Source organism: Salmo salar, chromosome ssa19, assembly GCF_905237065.1.
Source record: "Salmo salar chromosome ssa19, Ssal_v3.1, whole genome shotgun sequence".
Classification (NCBI taxonomy): Eukaryota; Metazoa; Chordata; class Actinopteri; order Salmoniformes; family Salmonidae; genus Salmo; species Salmo salar.
The window spans coordinates 64,599,757-64,621,169 of record NC_059460.1 but is presented as its reverse complement, the minus strand read 5'-3'; the positions used below and the strand labels follow the sequence as shown (position 1 = coordinate 64,621,169).

Below are 21,413 nucleotides of genomic sequence, written 5' to 3'. Positions count from 1 at the left end.
AGGAGTTGGCGGATGCTTTAGTCCAGGTCTGGGAGGAAATCCCTCAGGAGACCATCCGCCACCTCATCAGGAGCATGCCCAGGCGTTGTAGGGAGGTTATACAGGCACGTGGAGGCCACACACACTACTGAGCCTCATTTTGACTTGGTTTAAGGACATTACATCAAAGTTGGATCAGCCTGTAGTGTGGTTTTCCACTTTAATTTTGAGTGCGACTCCAAATCCAGACCTCCATGGGTTGATAAATTGGATTTCCATTGATTATTTTTGTGTGATTTTGTTGTCAGCACATTCAACTATGTAAAGAAAAAAGTCTTTAATAAGATGATTTATTTCATTCAGATCTAGGATGTGTTGTTTAAGTGTTCCCTTTATTTTTTTGAGCAGTATATTTTATATTTGAGATTCTTCAAAGTAGCCAACCTTTGTCTTGACAGCTTTGCACACTCTTGGAATTCTCTCAACCAGCTTCATGAGGTAGTCACCAGGAAGGCATTTCACTTAACAGGTGTGCCTTGTTAAAAGTTCATTTGTCTGAGCCAATCAGTTGTGTTATGACAAGGTAGGGGTGGTATACAGAAGATGGTCTTTTACCAAATAGGTCTAAGTCCATATTATGACAAGAACAGCTCAAATAAGCAAAGAGAAACGACAGTCCATCATTACTTTAAGACATGAAGGTCAGTCAATGCGGAAAATGTCAAGAACTTTGAAAGTTTCTTCAAGTGCAGTCTCAAAAACCATCAAGCGCTATGATGAAACTGGCTCTCATGAGTACCGCCACAGGAAAAGAAGACCCAGAGTTACAGTACCTCCGCTGCAGAGAATAAGTTAGAGTTACCAGCCACAGAAATTGCATCCCAAATACAGCATTCTGCAGCGATACGCCATGCCATCTGTTTTGCGCTTCGAGGGACTTTCATTTGTTTTTCAACAGGACAATGACACCACATACCTCAAGGCTGTTTAAGGGCTATTTGACCAAGAAGGAGAGTGATGGAGTGCTGCATCAGATGACCTGGCCTTCACAATCACCCGACATCAACCCAATCGAGATGGTTTGGGATGGGTCGGACCGCAGAGTGAAGGAAAAGCAGCCAACGACTGCACAGCATATCTGGGAACTCCATCAAGACTGTTAGAAAAGCATTCCAAGTGAAGCTGGTTGAGAGAATGCCAAGAGTGTGCAAAGCTGTCATCAACACCAAGGGTGGCTGCTTTGAAGAATCTAAAATATATTTTGATTTGTTTAACACTTTTGATTCCTACATGATTCCATGTGTTAATTCATAGTGTTGATGTATTCACTATTATTCTACAATGTAGAAAATAGTAAAGATAAGAAAAACTATGAAATGAGTACAGTTAAAGTCGGAGGTTTACATACACCTTAGCCAAATACATTTAAACTCAGTTTTTCACAATTCCTGACATTTAATCCGAGGAAACATTCCCTGCCTTAGGTCAGTTAGGATCACCACCTTATTTTAAGAATGTGAAATGTCAGAATAATAGTAGAGAGAATGATTTATTTCAGCTTTTATTTCTTTCATCACATTCCCAATGGGTCAGAAGTTTACATACACTCAATTAGTATTTGGTAGCATTTCCTTTAAATTCTTTACCTTGGGTCAAATGTTTCAGGTAGCCTTCCACATGCTTCCCACAATAAGTGGGGTGAATTTTGGCCCATTCCTCCTGACAGAGCTGGTGTAAATGAGTCAGGTTTGTAGGCCTCCTTGCTCACACACACTTTATCAGTTCTGCCCACAAATGTTCTATAGGATTGAGGTCAGGGCTTTGTGATGGTCACTCCAGTACCTTGACTTTGTTGTCCTTAAGCCATTTTGCCACAACTTTGGAAGTATGCTTGGGGTCATTGTCCATTTGGAAGACCCATTTGCGACCAAGCTTGAACTTCCTGTGCGATGTCTTGAGATGTTGCTTCAATATATCCACATAATTTTCCATCCTCATGATGGCATCTATTTTGTGAAGTGCACCAGTCCCTCCTGCAGTAAAGCACCCCCACGACATGATGCTGCCACCCCTGTGCTTCACGGTTGGGATGGTGTTCTTCCGCTTGCAAGCCTCCCCCTTTTTCCTCCAAACATAACGATGGTCATTATGGCCAAACCGTTCCATTTTTGTTTCATCAGACCAGAGGATATTTCTCCAAAATGTATGATCTTTGTCCCCATGCGCAGATGCAAACCGTAGTCTGGCATTTTTATGGCAGTTTTGGAGCAGTGGCTTCTTCCTTGCTGAGCGGCCTTTCAGGTTATGTCGATATAGGACTCGTTTTACTGTGGGTATAGATAGTTTTGTACCTGTTTCCTCCAGCATCTTCACAAGGGCCTTTGCTGTTGTTCTGGGATTGATTTGCACTTTTCGCATCAAAGTATGTTCATGCCGGTATGACGGCTGCATACTATTGTTTGTACAGATGAACGTGGTACCTTCAGGCGTTTGGAAATTGCTCCCAAGGATGAACCAGACTTAGAGGTCTACAATTTATTTTTGAGGTCTTGGCTGATTTCTTTTGATTTTCCCATGATGTCAAGCAAAGAGGCATTTTCTGGAATGTTCCAAACTGTTTAAAGGCACAGTCAACTTAGTGTATGTAAACTTCTGACCCACTGGAATTGTGATACAGCGAATAAGTGAGATAATCTGTCTGTAAACAATTGTTGGAAAAATTACTTGTGTCATGCACAAAGTAGATGTCCTAACCGACTTGCCAAAACTATAGTTTGTTCACAAGAAATTTGTGGAGTGGTTGAAAAACTAGTTAATGACTCCAACCTAAGTGTGTGTCAAAACTTTTGACTGGTACATATATATATATATATATATCCCATGTTTCATGAGCTGAAAAAACAGATCGCAATATGCAACAATTTAAAAGATTTTACTGATTTACAGTTCATAAGGAAATCAGTCAAATGAAAATAAATTAGGCCTTAATCTATGGCTTTCACATGACTGGGAATACAGATATGCAGCTGTTAGTCGTAGATACCTTTAAAAAGGTAGGAGCTTGGATCAGAAAACCAGTGACCACCATTTGCCACATGCAGCGCAACATCTCATTTGCATAGAGTTGATCAGGCTTTTGATTGTGGTCTGTGAAATGTTGTCCCACTCCTCTTCAATGGCTGTGCGAAGTTGCTGGATATTGGCGGGAACTGGAACATGCTCTCGTACACGTCGATCCAGAGCATCCCAAGTGAGTATATGCAGGCAATGGAAGAACTGGGACATTTTCAGCTTCTAGGAATTATGTACAGATCCTTGCGTCATGGGGCCATGCATTATCTTGATGAAAAAAAAAGCTGATAGCGGCGGATGAATGGCACGACAATGGGCCTGGGGATCTCGTCACGTTATCTCTATGCATTCAAATTGCCATCGATAAAATGCAATTCTGTTCGTTGTCCGTAGTTTATGCCTACCCATACCATAATCCCACAGCCACCATGGGGCACTCTGTTCACAACGTTTACATCAGCAAACCGCTCGCCCACAGGACTTACACGTGGTCTGCGGTTGTGAGGCCAGTTGGACCTACAGCCAAATACTCTAAAATGACGTTGGAGGCGGCTTATGGTAGAGAAATTAACATTAAATTCTCTGGCAACAGCTCTGGTGGACATTCTTGCATGCCAATTGCATGCGCTCTCAAAACTTGAGACATCTGTGGCATTGTGTTGTGTGACAAAATGCAAATTTTAAAGTGCCCTTTTATTGTCCCCCGCACAAGGTGCACCTGTGTAATGATCATGCTGTTTGATCAGCTTCTTGATATGCCACACCTGTCAAGTGGATTGATTATCTTGGTAAAGGAGAAATGCTCATTAACAGAGATGTAAAAAAAATTGTGCACTATTTTTTTTTTTTTCTGGGATATTCTGGGCCCTCAGAGATTCCCGCGCCAGTGAGCTCGGGAAAGACACAGCTGTAGTCTATTTGTGCAAGGGATAAGAAGTAATCAGGCATTTTATGAGGTTTCCACTGGATCAGAGGATTACATTTTTCCCTTTCATGCCGAGTGGTTATCGAAAGGGAAAGAGATTAAAATTTGTATACATTGAGGAACCATTGTTTTTAGAATCCTTTGACAATGACAGACTTCCTTGTTTGAAAAAAATACATAAAATAAGAAAACAGACTTCCTTTACCTGCTCTTTGAGGTGAATAAAAAAATCCTTAAAGACGCTCCACATCTCATTAGTGGTGGTAAGACAATCAGAAATACTAAATCAGACATCCCCAAATGGGCACATTTATAGGCAGACATTTGCGCACAGGCCAGGTAGCCTAGGCCTACTTGTATATTACTCAACTTTGACAGGAGCACTCCTAACAAAAGACAAATAAATTGACAAAACTCATAAATGGAATGACATAAACCAAAATCTGTTTCACACAAGTGTAGCATAGGTTACGAGCTCTGAAATTAACAGGTCCACTCTGACAATGAGAACGGTAAACGACTGTAATACTTATATATTAAATGCATTAACCAAAAATACTGTAACAAAACAAACATTGTAGATTAGAAATGATGGGAATTAACAGTAAATGTAGGCTACTACTGGTGATACTGTATATGTAATGGGGAATTGATAGACACTAACAATCAAAGGGCAAACAATTTACACAGTGAAGTTATTAAACAATGAATGCGCACAAAGTGGCGAAAGAGAGCCATGGATCTTAGCCACACTCCCCGTCTTGGACTGTCCCATCCCCGCGACCTCCGCAATGGATTAGTCCACTGAGACAGGCCTGAATCGGAAAGGTGTCACGTTTGTCATGAAAAAAAATGCATCTGTAAATCTATTTGCGATTGCTCAACTAAAATAATCTTGGTTGACAAACAGCCTATCTACCAAATGATTGACCAGTCGACTAAATGGAGTCAGCCCTAGAGGGAAGACAACCTTCTTTAGACCATAAGGACTAGTAGAGACATCAGAGCCGCGAACACAAACCCTGGTCAAGAACTACAGAGTGTGGCTTGGATCTTAGAGACTTTCATGTACTTACCCGTGAGCCGAGGGTCTTGAAGATGCCCTCGTACACGTTGCCGTTCTTCACTCTTACGTCACAGGTGGAGCCCTGTAAAGGAGGCAAAAAAGAGAGGGGCATGGAGGGAGGTATGTAGGCAGGAGAATGAGAGAAGGAGCAGGAGATTGAAGAAAATACTATCTAAAACTCTGATGAGCCATTTCAACAACATTATGGTTTGATATAACAAGATGCTAAATGTCCATGCAGACATAGCCCTGAGAAATGGCTGTAGACGCCATTGAATTCTAGCCATGTCTCAGGATTAAAACAGACAACAAAAAAACTGACCAGTGTTAAAAATGACTCACCACCACAGCTGTGAGGAAATGTATCATTCTGGCATTGTTGTAGACGCCCTCAAACACCTAGGAAAGGGACCAGAACATTCACCTTAAAGGAAACTCCATTCATTAGACTGCAGCTTTGTGCAGTATGGCCGATGATTCAGAAATCGATGACAATATATGTGATCTTCAAATATCGACAAAAAATACACACTGCTTTCAAACGGAGAAGAGATGTTGTGTGTCTATTTTTTACTCGATATAATACAACAGTTGATGACATTAAAAAACTGAAAACAACATTGAAATGTACTGAACAGGGATGTATTTCAAAACAAAACCAGGGGGTAATAATTACGTAGTTCTATGGTGTTTTTTTGTTTGTTTGAGTCATACTCACAGGAGAGGACAGGAAAGGTGGCTTCACAGAGGTTCGACTCCTGGGGGGGAGGGGAGTACAATGGGGTTAGAACAGATTTGACATTGAACAAAAATGCAATAGTCCTTTCACTATATAAAAGGCTGGTCCTACTATACAGATTGCAGTAGGTGTGCTAATGTCATAGCAAACCACAAAATTAAGAAAGTCACATTTCTAAATGTACACCTACAAAGTGTAGATAGCTGTAATATGAACTTGCCAAAACTGTGGATGTAGAACAATACAAAGCAGAGGTTTGGTGACTAAACCAATCAGCTAACATGATAAATAATTTCCTTACAAACCTAGCATGACATCATTGGAAAATAGCAAGATAACTTTGTATACCTTTTCGTCTGACAATCTCTGAATTAATTTATGACTAATCTCTTGCTTTGTTAGCAAAAAGTCAGCAGTTAAATTCTTTATTTCGCGCCACAAAACCCCCCCCCCGCTTAGAGTCAACATCCTCCTCTGAAACACAGTGAGCGGTTGGCAGAACGATCAATATCCCATATTCTCCCGCCTTATTTGCTCAAAGCTTTCAAACTTTTTACCCGCCTTACATTATCGTCTATTTGCCCAAACTCAGCCAGTCTTGATATGAAAACTTGGATTAGCTAGTGTGTATGGAGGACCGTTCCCGCCACCCCCAAAATAAAATCTCACTAGGAGCTGTGAGATAGCAAGTCATTATGAGATGGTATGCTCATTTGTGGTCATTTAAAAAAAAAAATTCAATGATTGTCTGAAGAGAGCGCTCTACGCGCTGCTCATTGAACATCATATAGCTCGGAAGTGCCGATGTGAGAGAGTGGGCATGGTGGTTTGACGGTGAGTAGCTTGCAACAGCCAGCGTATTTGAATAAGTAAATAATCAAAAGTATTTTGTACATAGTGTTGCTGCAACAGTCTCTTTTAACCGAAAATAGCTTCTGGTTATCAGATCAGCAGTTACTCACCTCAAACTGAAGTAAGATTTTTTCTTTAACCTCTTGACGGTCGCCTAGGATAGGGGGCGCCACAGCGCATTTTGAAAAGAAATTGTGCCCATTTTAAACGGCCTACTACTCACACTCAGAAGCTAGGATATGCATATAATTAATACTTGTGGATAGAAAACACCCTAAAGTTTCTAAAACTGTTTGAATGGTGTCTGTGAGTATAACAGAACTCATATGGCAGTCAAAACACCGAGACAGATCGAAACAGGAAGTGGAATTCTGAATTGCGAACTCAACTTCATCACGTTGCCTATTAAATCACACCGTGAGCTATGGTTCATTGAGCACTTCCTATTGCTTCCACTAGATGTCCCCAGTCTATACAAAGTGATTTGAGTCTCCTACTGTGAAAACTGACAGAATGACACGCTGTGGAACGTGGTCACATGGAGAGGGCCATCACCATTATGACGCCGGCGCCCCTGGTTACCCTCCCCTTTCGAAACGTTTTGGAACACAATGCAATTGTCCCCCTCGAATCTTATTGGAGCTCTCGTTGAAAAAGGCCCTACAGATTTATGTTATACAACGTTTGACATGTTTGAACGAACCTAAATAAGAAAAAAATGCATTTTGTTGAAAGAGTAGCCCCGCGCACGTTGTAACTTTTGGTGAAGCCTTCAGAACGCGCTAACAAGAACAAGCTATTGGGACGTAAAGGATTAACTTTTTCGAACGAAAATACATTTGTTGTGGACCTGGGATTCCTGGAAGTGCCTAAGGATGAAGATAATCAAAGGCAAGGGATTATTGACAATAGTATACAAGACTAGATGTGATATGCGATTGTTCCAAGATGGCTAGCCTATTGCTATTGCTAGCCTATTGTTCTGAGTATCGCATCCCCTTTTATCGCAAAGTGTGATTACCCAGTAAAGTTATTTTTAAATCTGGCATTACAGGTGCTTTCAAGAGATATTCATCTATAAATCTTAGAATGACAATATTACATTTTAAAAATGTTTTCGAATAGTAATTTAGTAAATTGTAGCACTGTTTCACCGGATGCATTTGAGGGAAAATAGTTAGTCAACGTTATGCGCCGATGTAAAATGCTGTTTTTATATATAAATATGAACTTTATCGAACAAAAGAATGCATGTATTGTGTAACATGATGTCCTAGGAGTGTCATCTGATGAAGTTTGTAAAAGGTTAGTGCTGCATTTAGCTGTTTTTTGGTTATTTGTGATGCATGTGGTTGGTCGGAAAATGGCTATGTGGCTACTTTTACGATATACTCCTCTAACATAATCTAATGTTTTGCTTTTGCTGTAAAGCCTTTTTGAAAATCGGACAACGTGGTTCGATTCAGGAGAGGTGTATCTATAAAACGATCATAATTTGAAAAAATTTTTTTGAAAAAAATAAATTATTACATTTTGTTATGCTAATGGCGATATGATTTTTCGCTGGATGTCCGTCGAGTCTGATGCAAAGGATATAATGTTGCTCCCACACTATTTGCCAAAAGTTAATGTATATTTTTCGTAGCCGTCTATTTACCACAACAAACTGATGCTGGCACTAAAGCCGCACTCAACAAGCTAATAAAAAATAAATAAACTCTAGACTACCTTTACTCCACACACAGACGCGTACAAAGCTCTCCCTCACCCTCCATTTGGCAAAACTGAACATAATTCTATCTTTCTGATTGCTGCTTACAAGCAAAAATTAAAGCAGGAAGAACCAGTGACTAGATCAATAAAAAAGTTGTCAGATGAAGCAGATGCTAAGCTACAGGACTGTTTTGCTAGCACAGACTGGAATATGTTCCAGGATTCATCCAATGGCATTGAAGAGTATTACACCTGTCATCGGCTTCATCAATAAGTGCATCGACGGCGTCCCCACAGTGACCGTACGTACATATTCCAACCAGAAGCAATGGATTACAGGCAACATCCGCACCGAGCTAAAGGCTAGAGCTGCCGCTTTCAAGAAGCGGGACACTAATCTGTACACATAAGAAATCCCACTATGCCGTCAGACAAACCATCAAACAGGCAAAGCGCCAATACAGTACTAAGACTGAATCCTACTACACCGGCTCGGACGCTCGTCGGATGTGGCAGTGCTTGCAAACTATTACAGACTACAAAGGGAAACCCAGCCACGAGCTGCCCACTGACACCAGACGGGCTAAATGCCTTTTATGCTCGCTTCGAGGCAAGCAACACTGAAGCATGCATGAGAGCACCAGCTGTTCCGGACGACTGTGTGATCATGCTCTCCATAGCTGATGTGAGCAAGACCTTTAAAAACAGGCCAACATTCACAAGGTTGCGGAGCCAGACGGATTACCAGGACGTGTACTTGGAGCATGCGCCGACCAACTGGCAAGTGTTTTCACTGACATTTTCAACCTCTCCCTGACCGAGTCTGTAATACATGAGTCTCTATTCAAGCAGACCATCCTAGTCCCTGTGCCCATGAAAGCAAAGGTTACCTTATTTTGTCACGAAATGCGCTCGCGCGTCACCCTTCAGATACTGACCTGAACGCACGAACAAAATGGAGGTATTTGAATATAACTATGGATTATTTGGAACCAAAACAACATTTGTTGTTGAAGTAGAAGTCCTGGGAGTGCATTCTGACAAAGAACAGCAAAGGTAATCCAATTTTTCTTATAGTAAATCTGAGTTTGGTGAGGGCCAAACTTGGTGGGTGTCAAATTAGCTAGCCGTGATGGCCTATAATTCTTAAAATAATTATGTATTTTGTGAACGTTAATGGTAAGTAATTTAGTAAATTCACCGGAAGTTTGCGGTGGGTATGCTAGTTCTGAACGTCACATGCTAATGTAAAAAGCTGGTTTTTGATATAAATATGAACTTGATTGAACAAAACATGCATGTATTGTATAACATAATGTCCTAGGAGTGTCATCTGATGAAGATCATCAAAAGGTTAGTGCTGCATTTAGCTGTGGTTTTGGTTTTTGTGACATATATGCTTGCTTTGAAAATGGCTGTGTGATTATTTTTGGCAGGGTACTCTCCTGACATAATTGCTTTCGCTGTAAAGCCTTTTTGAAATCGGACAATGTGGTTAGATTAACTAGAGTCTTGTCTTTAAAATGGTGTAAAATAGTCATATGTTTGAGAAATTGAATTGAATAGCATTTTTGAGGTATTTGTATTTCGCGCCACGCGATTCCACTGGCTGTTGACTAGATGGGACGCAAACGTCCCACCTTGCCCAGGGAGGTTAATCAAATGGCCATCCAGATTACTTTTGTGCTACTTTTCTTTTTCGCTTTAGTTTATTTAGTAAATATTTCTTAACTGCATTGTTGGTCAAGGGCTTGTATGTAAGCATTTCACAGTATTCATTGCATGTGACAAATAAAATTTGATTTAATTACAGTAGTTAACATTTTCTTGCTAGCTAGCTCTATCTAGCCAGCAAGGTAGTTGGCCTAGCAATCTGTTACTTATGTGCGAACACTGGACTGATGCCAAAGTTAAATCATCCTTGATACAAACACTTACTGTCTAGGCCTATTATATTAGTGGGTTTATTTATATAGTTAGTTTTCTGAAATATGCAATCTGCAAAAAGCAAGACAGTTGGCACAGTCTTATCATTCAGGCCAAGTGCTAGCTTGCATTCATGATAAGATTGTTTGCTAGCTAGCTAGCTAGCTAGCTAGCTAAATTAGAACATCTGCGTGACTAAAACCAGTGTTGCAAGCATTTTCCTGCACAGATGTTTTCAGTCATCAGCGCATGCTATTTTCAGTTGAAATATATAGCTAGCCAATACATTTTCTATTGTATAACAGTGTATAACAGTTTTCAGAAAGAAAATATTTTAGTAAAGAACAGCTAGCATGTGCTTGTCATAGGAAGCTTTTAATGCCATAAAGTGTTTCTATACATGAGCTTTGAATGTTGTAAAGCACTAGTGAATCTACTCAATACTAATGTGACGCTTACGAACTGTGCATTACTGCATAGGTTGTGAACTTGAACAGTTTTAGATATACTTTGAGACAAAATTAAATTAATTCAGCCAGCCACCCCTTGTGGTGGTTTAGCAAAAACACTTTTGCATACTTCTTATCCACTGCCATAGATATACACATCTTTAACTCATACCTATGGAGGTAAACTGAACAAGTGTATTGTATTGATATTGAGTGCCTCAGAAAGTATTCTCACCCTTCGACTTTTTCCAGTTTGTTGTGTCACTGGCCTACACGCACACACGCACACACACACACACACACACACAACCCCATAATATCAAAGCGGAATTATGTTTTTAGAATTTACAAATTATAGTAGTAGTGTCTTGAGTGAACAAGTATTCAACCCCTTTCTTATAGCAAGCCTAAATAACTATGGGAGTAAAAATGTTTAACAAGTTTACATAAGTTCCATTGATTTTTGAATGACTACATCCCTCTACCCCACATATACAATTATCTTTAAGGTCCCTCAGTCGAGCAGTGAAAACACAGATTCAACCACAAAGACCAGGGAGGCTTTCCAATGCCTCGCAAAGAAGAGCACCTATTGGTAGATTGGTAAAATGTTTTAAAAAGCACACATTGAATAAATACAAAAATCTGACATTGAATATGCCTTTGAGCATGGTGAAGTTAATTACACTTTGGATGGTGTATCAATATACCCAGTCACTACAAAGATACAGGCATCCTTCAACTCCATCTTATTCATCACAAAACCATTTGATGTTGCCAATTATTTTAATGATTACTTCATTGTCAAAGTGGGTAAATTTAAGCAGGAAATGCCAACAACGAAGTGAGCCAGCATATTTATGCATAAAAAAAACAAATAATGAAAGAAAAGCATTGCAAGTTTGAATTTTGTAAAGTTAATGTGGGAGAGGTGGAACATTTTTTGTAATTGATCAATAAATGACAAAACTCCTGGCATTGACAATTTAGATGGAAAGCTACTGAGGATAGTAGCTGACTAAAGATATGACAGAAAGGAGTGGCTATAATCTGAGTCTAGAGGAAAGTGTCTGTCATCAGGCCTGGCGGGAAGCCGAAGTAATTCCGCTACCCAAGAGAGGTAAGTAAAGCAGCCATTATTGGTTCTAACACCAGACCTACAGTTGAAGTCGGAGGTTTACATACACCTTAGCCAAATACATTTAAACTCAGTTTCACAATTCCTGACATTTAATCCTAGTAAAAATTCCCTGTTTTAGGTCAGTTAGGATCACCACTATTTTAAGAATGTGAAATGTCAGAATAATAGTAGAGAATGATTTATTTCAGCTTTTATTTCTTTCATCACATTCATCACATTTTGTTTCATCAGACCAGAGGATATTTCTCCAAAAAGTATGATCTTTGTGCCCATGATCTTTGTGCCCAGTTGCAAACCGTAGTCTGGCTTTTTTATGGCGGGTTTGGAGCAATGGCTTCTCCCTTGCTGAGCGGCCTTTCAGGTTACGTCGATATAGGACTCGTTTTACTGTGGATATAGATACTTTTGTACCCGTTTCCTCCAGCATCTTCACAAAGTCCTTTGCTGTTCTGGGATTTATTTGCAGTTTTCGCACCAAAATACGTTAATCTCTAGGAGACAAAACGCGTCTCCTTCCTGAGCGGTATGACAGCTGCGTGATCTCATTGTGTTTATTCTTGCGTACTATTGTTTGAACAGATGAACGTGGTACCTTCAGGCATTTGGAAATTGCTCCCAATAATGTACCAGACTTGTGGAGGTCTACAATTTTCTTTCTGAGGTCTTGGCTTCTTTTGATTTTCCCATGATGTCAAGCAAAGAGGCCTGAGTTTGAAGGTAGGCCTTGAAATACATCCACAGGTACACCTCCAATTGACTCAAATGATGTCAATTAGCCTATCAGAAGCTTCTAAAGCCATCACATCATTTTCTGGAATGTTCCAAGCTGTTTAAAAGGCACAGTCAACTTAGTGTATATAAACTTCTGACCCACTGGAATTGTGATATAGTGAATTATAAGTGAGATAATCTGTCGGTAAACAATTGTTGGAAAAATTACTTGTGTCATGCACAAAGTAGATGTCCTAACCGACTTGCCAAAACTATAGTTTGTTAACAAGAAATTTGTGGAGTGGTTGAAAAACAAGTTTTAATGACTCCAACCTAAGTGTATGTAAACTTCCGCCTTGTATTTTTACTTTGTCATTATGGGGAATTGTGTGTAGATTGACGAGGAAAAAAACAATTTAATCCATTTTAGAATAAGGCTGTAACGTAACAAAATGTGGAAAAAGTCAAGGGGCATTTTTCTGAACTCACTGTATGCTGTCTCGATAGTGGTTATACAAGGCTACTATACAAAGCCTACTAATAATAACGACATGACTTATTATAATGATCATAATAATAATTGTAATAAGGCGATCAAGAAAAAGGAGGGTATAGGAGCGAGAGCTGAGTGCACAAGTGTGAGAAACAGCTGTCGTTAGATGACAAAATTATTTTTCTTCCTGTTTGGAACAGTGTAAACACTAAATACAGAATAAATAATACCAGTCTGTTCTAAAAAATAATAATAAATAGTAAAGCCTTTATTACAGCATAGCAAAGATTAAAAAGAGCCAAATCTGTGATATTGCTTTATCCGACATTTTGTCGTTGTATGAGGCTTGGCGCTCACGGAATCAGTCGGCTATTAAACAGGGAACAGAAGCAAGATCTGTCTGATTTCTGTAGATATACAGTACCAGTCAAAAGTTTGCACACACCTACTCATTGAAGGGTTTCTTTCTTTCACTATTTTCTACATTGTAGAAAAATAGTGAAGACGTCGAAACTATGAAATGACACATATGGAATCATGTAGTAACCAAAAACAAATAAGTGTCAAACAAATCAAAATAGATGTTATATTTCAGATTCTTCAAAGTAGCCACCCTTTGCACACTATTGGCATTCTATCAACCAGCTTCATGAGGTAGTCACCATTTCAATGAACAGTTGTGCCTTGTTAATTTGGGGAATTTCTTTCCGTCTTAATGCGTTTGAGCCAATCAGTTGTGCTGTGACAAAGTAGGGGTGGTATACAGAAGATAGCCCTATTTGGTAAAAGACCAAGTCCATATTATGGCAAGAACAGCTTAAATGAGCAAAGATAAAATTACAGTCCAATATTACTTTAAGAAGAAGGTCAGTCAATCCTGAAAATGTCAAGTACTTTGAAAGTTGCTTCAAGTGCAGTCGCAAAAACCATCAAGCGCTATGATTAAACTGGCTCTCATGAGGACCGCCACAGGAAAGGAATACCCAGAGTTACCTCTGCTGCAGAGGATAAGTTCATTAGTGATAACTGCACCTCAGATTGCAGATCAAATAAATACTTCAGAGTTCAAGTAACAGACACATCTCAACATCAACTGTTCAGAGGAGACTGTGAATCAGGTCTTCATGGTCGAATTGCTGCAAAGAAACCACTACTAAAGCACACCAATAAGAAGAGACTTGCTTGGGCCAAGAAATAAGAGCAATGGACATTAGACCGGTGGAAATCTGTCCTTCGGTCTGATGAGTCCAAATGAGATATTTGGTTCCAACCGCCGTGTCTTTGTGAGACGCAGAGTAGGTGAACGGATGATTTCTGCATATGTGGTTCCCACCATGGAGCATGGAGGAAGAGGTGTGATGGTGCTTTGCTGGTGACACTGTGTGATTTATTTAGAATTCAAGGCATACTTATCCAGCATGGCTAACACAGCATTTTGCAGCGATACGCCATCCCATCTGGTTTGCGCTTAGTGGGACTATCATTTGTTTTTCAACAGGACAATGACCCAAAACAAGGGCTATTTGACCAAGGAGAGTGATGGAGTGCTGCATCAGATGACCTGGCCTCCACAATCACCTAACCTTAAGGCAATTGAGATGGTTTGGGATGAGTTGGACCGCAGAGTGAAGGAAAAGCAGCCAACAAGTGCTCTGCATATGTGGGAACTCCTTCAAGACTGTTGGAAAAGCATTCCTCATGAAGCTGGATGAGAGAATGCCAAGAGTGTGCAAAGCTGTCATCAAGGCAAAAGATGGCTACTTTAAAGAATCTCAAATATATTTTAATTACTTTAACCTCTATGGGCTAGGTGGGACGCTTGCGTCCCACCTACTCAACAGCCAGTGTAATCCCGTGGCGCGTTATTCAAATACCTCAAAAATGCAAAAACTTCAATTTTTCAAACATATGACTATTTTACACCATTTTAAAGACAAGACTCTCGTTAATCTAACCACAATGTCCGATTTCAAAAAGGCTTTACAACGAAAGCAAAACATTAGATTATGTCAGCAGAGTACCCAGCCAGAAATAATCAGACAGACATTTTTCAAGCTAGCACATAAGCCCAAACCACAGCTAAATGTAGCACTAACCTTTGATGATCTTCATCAGATGACAACCCTAGGACATTATGTTATACAATACATGCATGTTTTGTTCAATCAAGTTCATATTTATATCAAAAAACAGCTTTTTACATTAGCATGTGACTAGCATGTGACTAGCATTCCCACCGAACACTGCCGGTGAATTTACTAAATTACTCACGATAAACGTTCACAAAAAGCATAACAATTATTTTAAGAATTATAGATACAGAACTCCTCTATGCACTCGATATGTCCGATTTTAAAATAGCTTTTCGGTGAAAGCACATTTTGCAATATTCTCAGTAGATAGCCTGGCATCACAGGGCTAGCTATTTAGACACCCAGCAAGTTTAGCACTCACCAAAGTCAGATTTACTATAAGAAAAATGTTATTACCTTTGCTGTCTTCGTCAGAATGCACTCCCAGGACTTCTACTTCAATAACAAATGTTGGTTTGGTCCCAAATAATCCATTGTTATATCCAAATAGCGGCGTTTTGTTCGTGCGTTCAAGACACTATCCGAAAGGGTAAATAAGGGTGACGAGCATGGCGCAATTCGTGACAAAAAATTCTAAATATTCCATTACCGTACTTCGAAGCATGTCAACCGCTGTTTAAAATAAATTTTTATGCCATTTTTCTCATAAAAAGCGATAATATTCCGACCGGGAATCTGCGTTTAGGTAAACAGACGAAAGAAAATAAAGCATGGGGTCGACTCGGCACGCGCCTAAGCCCATAGTACTCTGATCGGCCACTTGCCAAACGCGATAATGTGTTTCAGCCAGAGGCTGCCTCGATATCGTTCAGCTTTTTCCCGGGCTCTGAGAGCCTATGGGAGCCGTAGGAAGTGTCACGTTATAGCAAAGATCCTCAGTCTTCAATAAAAAGAGCCAAGATGAAACACAACTTGTCAGACAGGCCACTTCCTGCATGGAATCTTCTCAGGTTTTGGCCTGCCATATGAGTTCTGTTATACTCACAGACACCATTCAAACAGTTTTAGAAACTTTAGGGTGTTTTCTATCCAAAGCCAATAATTATATGCATATTCTAGTTACTGGGCAGGAGTAGTAACCAGATTAAATCGGGTACGTTTTTTTATCCGGCCGTGTCAATAGTGCCCCCTAGCCCTAACAGGTTAAACACTTTTTTGGTTACTACATGATTCCATATGTGTCATTTCATAGTGTTGATGTATTCACTATTGTTCTACAATGTAGAAAATAGTCAAAATAAAGAAAAAAAGCCTTGAATGAGTAGGTGTGTCCAAACTTTTGACTGGTACTGTGTACGAATGATTTATAAAGCCAGGCACATTTAACAGATACACTATTGATTATAGACCTAATTACGTTGGGATTTTCTCTCTCTCCTCAATTTTCTTCGACAATTAGGCTAAACCTTATTCCCACCAGACTAGTATTACTAGAAAATGTTGGTTATGTAATTATCACCCCAGAATATCCATTATTCCAGAGGACGATTCAGACGCGATTAGTTTTTTCCAAACTGCCTCCTCTAATTCTCAGCAGATAGAGATTCAGAAAGAGGGGGAGAGAAAGAAAATCAGAGAGACAGAGAGAGTATGAGAAAGAGATGGAGAGTATGAGATAGAGGGGCACAAATGGGATGGCCGTGTTGGAGAGGGAAAATAAATGAAGATAAGTGGCTACAAACTACAGTTGTGGCCAAAAGTTTGGAGAATGACACAAATATTAATTTCCACAAAGTTTGCTGCTTCAGTGTCTTTAGATAGTCAGATGTTACTATGGAATACTGAAGTACAATTACAAGCATTTCATAAGTGTCAAAGGCTTTTATTGACAATTACATGAAGTTGATGCAAAGAGTCAATATTTGCAGTGTTGATCCTTCTTTTTCCAAGACCTCTGCAATCCACCCTGGCATGCTGTCAATTAACTTCTGGGTCACATCCTGACTGATGGCAGCCCATTCTTGCATAATCATTGCTTGGAGTTTGTCAGAATTTGTGGGGTTTTGTTTGTCCACCCGCCTCTTGAGGATTGACCACAGGTTCTCAATGGGATTAAGGTCTGGGGAGTTTCCTGGCAATGGATCCAAAATATCAATGTTTTGTTCCCCGAGCCACTTAGTTATCACTTTTGCCTTATGACAAGGTGCTCCATCATGCTGGAAAAGGCATTGTTCGTCACCAAACTGTTCCTGGATGGTTGGGAGAAGTTGCTCTCGGAGGATGTGTTGGTATCATTCTTTATTCATGGCTGTTTTATTAGGCAAAATTGTGAGTGAGCCCACTCCCTTGGCTAAGAAGCAACCCCACACATGAATGGTCTCAGGATGCTTTACTGTTGGCATGACACAGGACTGATGGTAGCGCTCACCTTGTCTTCTCCGGACAAGCTTTGTTCCGGATGCCCCAAACAATCGGAAAGGGGATTCATCAGAGAAAATGACTTTACCCCAGTCCTCAGCAGTCCAATCCCTGTACCTTTTGCAGAATATCAGTCTGTCCCTGATGTTTTTACTGGAGAGAAGTGGCTTCTTTGCTGCCCTTCTTGACACCAGGCCATCCTCCAAAAGTCTTCCCCTCACCGTCTTCCCCTCATTCACACCTGCCTGCTGCCATTCCTGAGCAAGCTCTGTACTGGTGGTGCCCCGATCCCGCAGCTGAATCAACTTTAGGAGACGGTCCTGGAGCTTCCTGGACTTTCTTGGGCGCCCTGAAGCCTTCTTCACAACAATTGAACCGCTGTTCTTGATGATCTGATAAATGGTTGGTTTAGGTGCAATCTTACTGGCAGCAATATCCTTGCCTGTGAAGCCCTTTTTGTGCAAAGCAATGATGACGGCATGTGTTTCGTTGCAGGTAACCATGGTTGACAGAGGAAGAACAAATGACTCCAAGCACTACCCTCCTTTTGAAGCTTCCAGTCTGTTATTCGAACTCAATCAGCATGACAGAGTGATCTCCAGCCTTGTCCTCGTCAACACTCACACCTGTGTTAACGAGAGAGTCACTGACATGATGTCAGCTGGTCCTTTTGTGGCAGGGCTGAAATGCAGTAGAAATGATTTTGGGGGATTCAGTTCATTTGCATGGCAAAAAAGGACTTTGCAATTAATTGCAATTTATCTGATCGCTCTTCATAACATTCTGTAGTATATGCAAATTGCCATCATACAAACTGAGGCAGCAGACTTTGTGAAAATGTATATTTGTGTCATTCTCAAAACTTTTGGCCATGACTGTACAGTAGAAAAGCTAAAGTAGAAACAGCAGAATGCCATGAAGGCATTCTTTGAGAAAAGGAGTGTAAGAGGTTACGTTTTTTTCTCGGCATGAAGATATTTCAACAAGTCCAGGCAATAACTGGACTACACTGATAACTCAAGCTAGATTCCAAAGTTTCTAAACTATAGCAAACCATCTTTGGTATAGAGCCTCCGTAATATTTGAATAGAGGAAGTGTGATCATAATCATTAGGATATTTTAGCAAGACGTCCTAAACGTTTAGGTCAGTTGTATGCTGCTGTCATGACGTTGGCCTCTTTTGGTACAGGGAGGACAGTTGACCCCTCCCTTTTGCACCCAATCCACCCTGTGTGTAAAGGGTCGTAAAAACTCTAAAATTCCAGGAGAGTCTCTGGCCACATGGCCCATAGAGAGACACAGGAAATTCTTCCAACTCATAGAATTGGAGAGCCAAGCGACATTTTGTGTTCTGGAGAAGGTATGGAAGATTGGTGAAGAATCCAGCTACGAACTGATCCGCTTGGTACAATTTTGTGATACTCAGAAGAGACAATATAGCCATATTACCATAAAACTGTTTATATAATAGCATCATAATGGTTGTATAGAATGTATTAATAAGGATAAAGCTTTTGTAAGACATTGAGATGCTATGTACTGATGTAATGTGATAGATTTGGTTACAGAAATACAATTCTAACTCAGTCATAGGCACGCCCCCAGGGACCCATACAGGACCAGGCGTCATTTGACAAGCTGTTCTATGGGCACTATAAAACACCCCCTGATTCACATTTCTTCAGACCAGGCCTACACTCCGTGGCCACATAGGTTCTACCATCTAATTCCTCTACTGAAAGTGAACCATACCACGTGGTTAACTTTTAGACTATTGATACCGACAGAATAAGAACAAGTCTTTGATATTAATTATTAGTCTGCAGCTAAGTAAATTATATCATCGAACGCGAAGACCAACGAAACAACCATTCGATGACGACATTAATGAATGTCGCTTTGAAAGATCCATTCTCACCGAGAGAGAGACTCTCCATCAGAACTACTCTCCAACAAGAATCAGAACGACACACTGAGCGTAAATATATATTGATTGCAATTGTTCCCGAATGAGTGAGCCTTCAATTGTCAATTGTTAATATTAATGAACTCTGTGTGCCACAGCTGACCTTTTATGATCCATTGTTCAACAGGCCGACCTGCCTGTTTAGCCCACAAGGGCACATTCCTATACCAATCCTTTGTGACGATAATTACTGTTTGTATGTTTTTCTGTTAATTACTTAGTGTAGTAAATAAATGATTTTAAAGACAATTGATGTATGGATGATTTTAGTAAAGACTGGGTTCGTGCAGATACAACAATTTACGACGTTTGGAATGAGACTGGACTAGAGGTAAAATACACCATTGAAACTAGAAGATAATCGGCCTATACTATAATAGAATATTATAGTACAGGAAAGTTATATTAGGAAAATTATAGCTTTGTAATCTGAATATTCTCCTTGGTGCCCCGATCTCCTAGTTAATTACAATTAAACGATTAATCAGTTTAATCGCGTGATAATAATTACAGGGAGCTAATTGATAAACATATCTTCCGTTTAATGGTACCCCCCAAAGACACGACATATTGGAGGCCCGTGCGAGGAATCTAAGATAGAATTGGACTTTGCTGTGAAATTCTATATATTAATTGTGCAAACAGAATTGTACAAACAGCCTGCTATGTAAACAAAGTGATTGTGCATTTTCCATTGAGAGAAGCTATTTAGAGTAGCTCCGGTCTTATGTCGATAGCAGTGAGGATTAAATTCAAGATTTAGTCCGTTAGGCCAAACGGTACTATTTCTGTCGGTCAATATTAACTTCTAGAGTAAGGTTAGAAATTAGAAGTTAACTGTCCGGTAAACCGAGCCGAATAATTTGCCTACCGCACTAAGACAGTGTGGGCAGACCGTATGCGTATTTTGTATTTAAGTACCGTGTCGCTCCGGTCAGCATAAACGACAGCAGAATATGCTGAATGGGGTTAAGGTGAGACGTCACTAGAAAACCCACCCTTTCCATAAGTGAAAGGATCCTATTTTGGTGCTTGGAAGGATACTCCTGAACCAAGTAGCAATAGCTTAGCATTACGGGTAAGCTTAACAGAGAGGGAACATTTTACCCTCCCCCGTAACACGTTTAAAATTTCTCCGCTAGCGCGCGACAGAAGTCCGACCTTTGTACTTCCGTTTAATTTCAGCATTCTGGTGAAGAATTGCCAGTACATCTCTAGGGGAAATTCAAACGTGGAGCACGGTAACATATCCAGACAATCACAATTGACTGGATATGACGTCTCATTCAATTTAACTAACAAGTGAAATTGCCAGATTTACTTTTTCAAGTGGATCTTTCAAATAATATCCAAAATTGATTGGGCGTCTACAATGAGACATGATTAACTTTTTCAAAACTTAACTTAGATGAAGCAATGCTCTCAGGTTAATTGAAAGTTAATTCCCAGATAGCCTATACAGGTTTGATATATCATAAATAGATTAATCAGTAAAATCTGCTTTAGCAAGGCACAGTCAGTAAAACCCCTTTACGGACGTTCAGCCCCAGGGAGGAGCGTACCCTAGTGGTGAAGGGTCCCAACAGTTGAACTACGGTTTACACTTATGATATCCAATCAATGGAGATTGTATGGATTATCGTCTCATTCAATTTATTTAGTTAAATTGTCGAACATACCTTTCTAGGTTCTTCCAATTAAATGAGACAACTTAAACTTTGCATATTAACCGGGATGAAGCAACCTCTCAGGTAATTCAAGTTTAATACCCAGATAGCCTACCCAGGTAGGACTAATCATTGGCATTGATTAATTCAATTTGCTTTGGCAAATTCATTCACGTCCAACTTCCACAGTACTGTACAGTACTGATGGTTCATTAACGTCTATAAATAGATTAAAATCGTCTTTGCAGTTTTCCACATTCCA

The 21,413-nt window shown here is 40.0% G+C and overlaps 1 pseudogene across 1 annotated transcript in view; it reads right to left on the bottom strand.

Moving 5' to 3' along the window:
* The window catches only part of LOC106579060 (ataxin-2-like protein), an 83,206-nt pseudogene that overhangs the window by 36,291 nt on the left and 25,502 nt on the right, over positions 1-21,413 (bottom strand). The window contains exons 2-4 of the transcript XR_006760770.1: positions 5,761-5,800; positions 5,385-5,441; positions 5,053-5,124 (exon numbers count right to left, since the gene is read on the bottom strand). The product of XR_006760770.1 is annotated as an ataxin-2-like protein (transcript). The remainder of the gene's footprint in view (positions 1-5,052; positions 5,125-5,384; positions 5,442-5,760; positions 5,801-21,413) is intronic.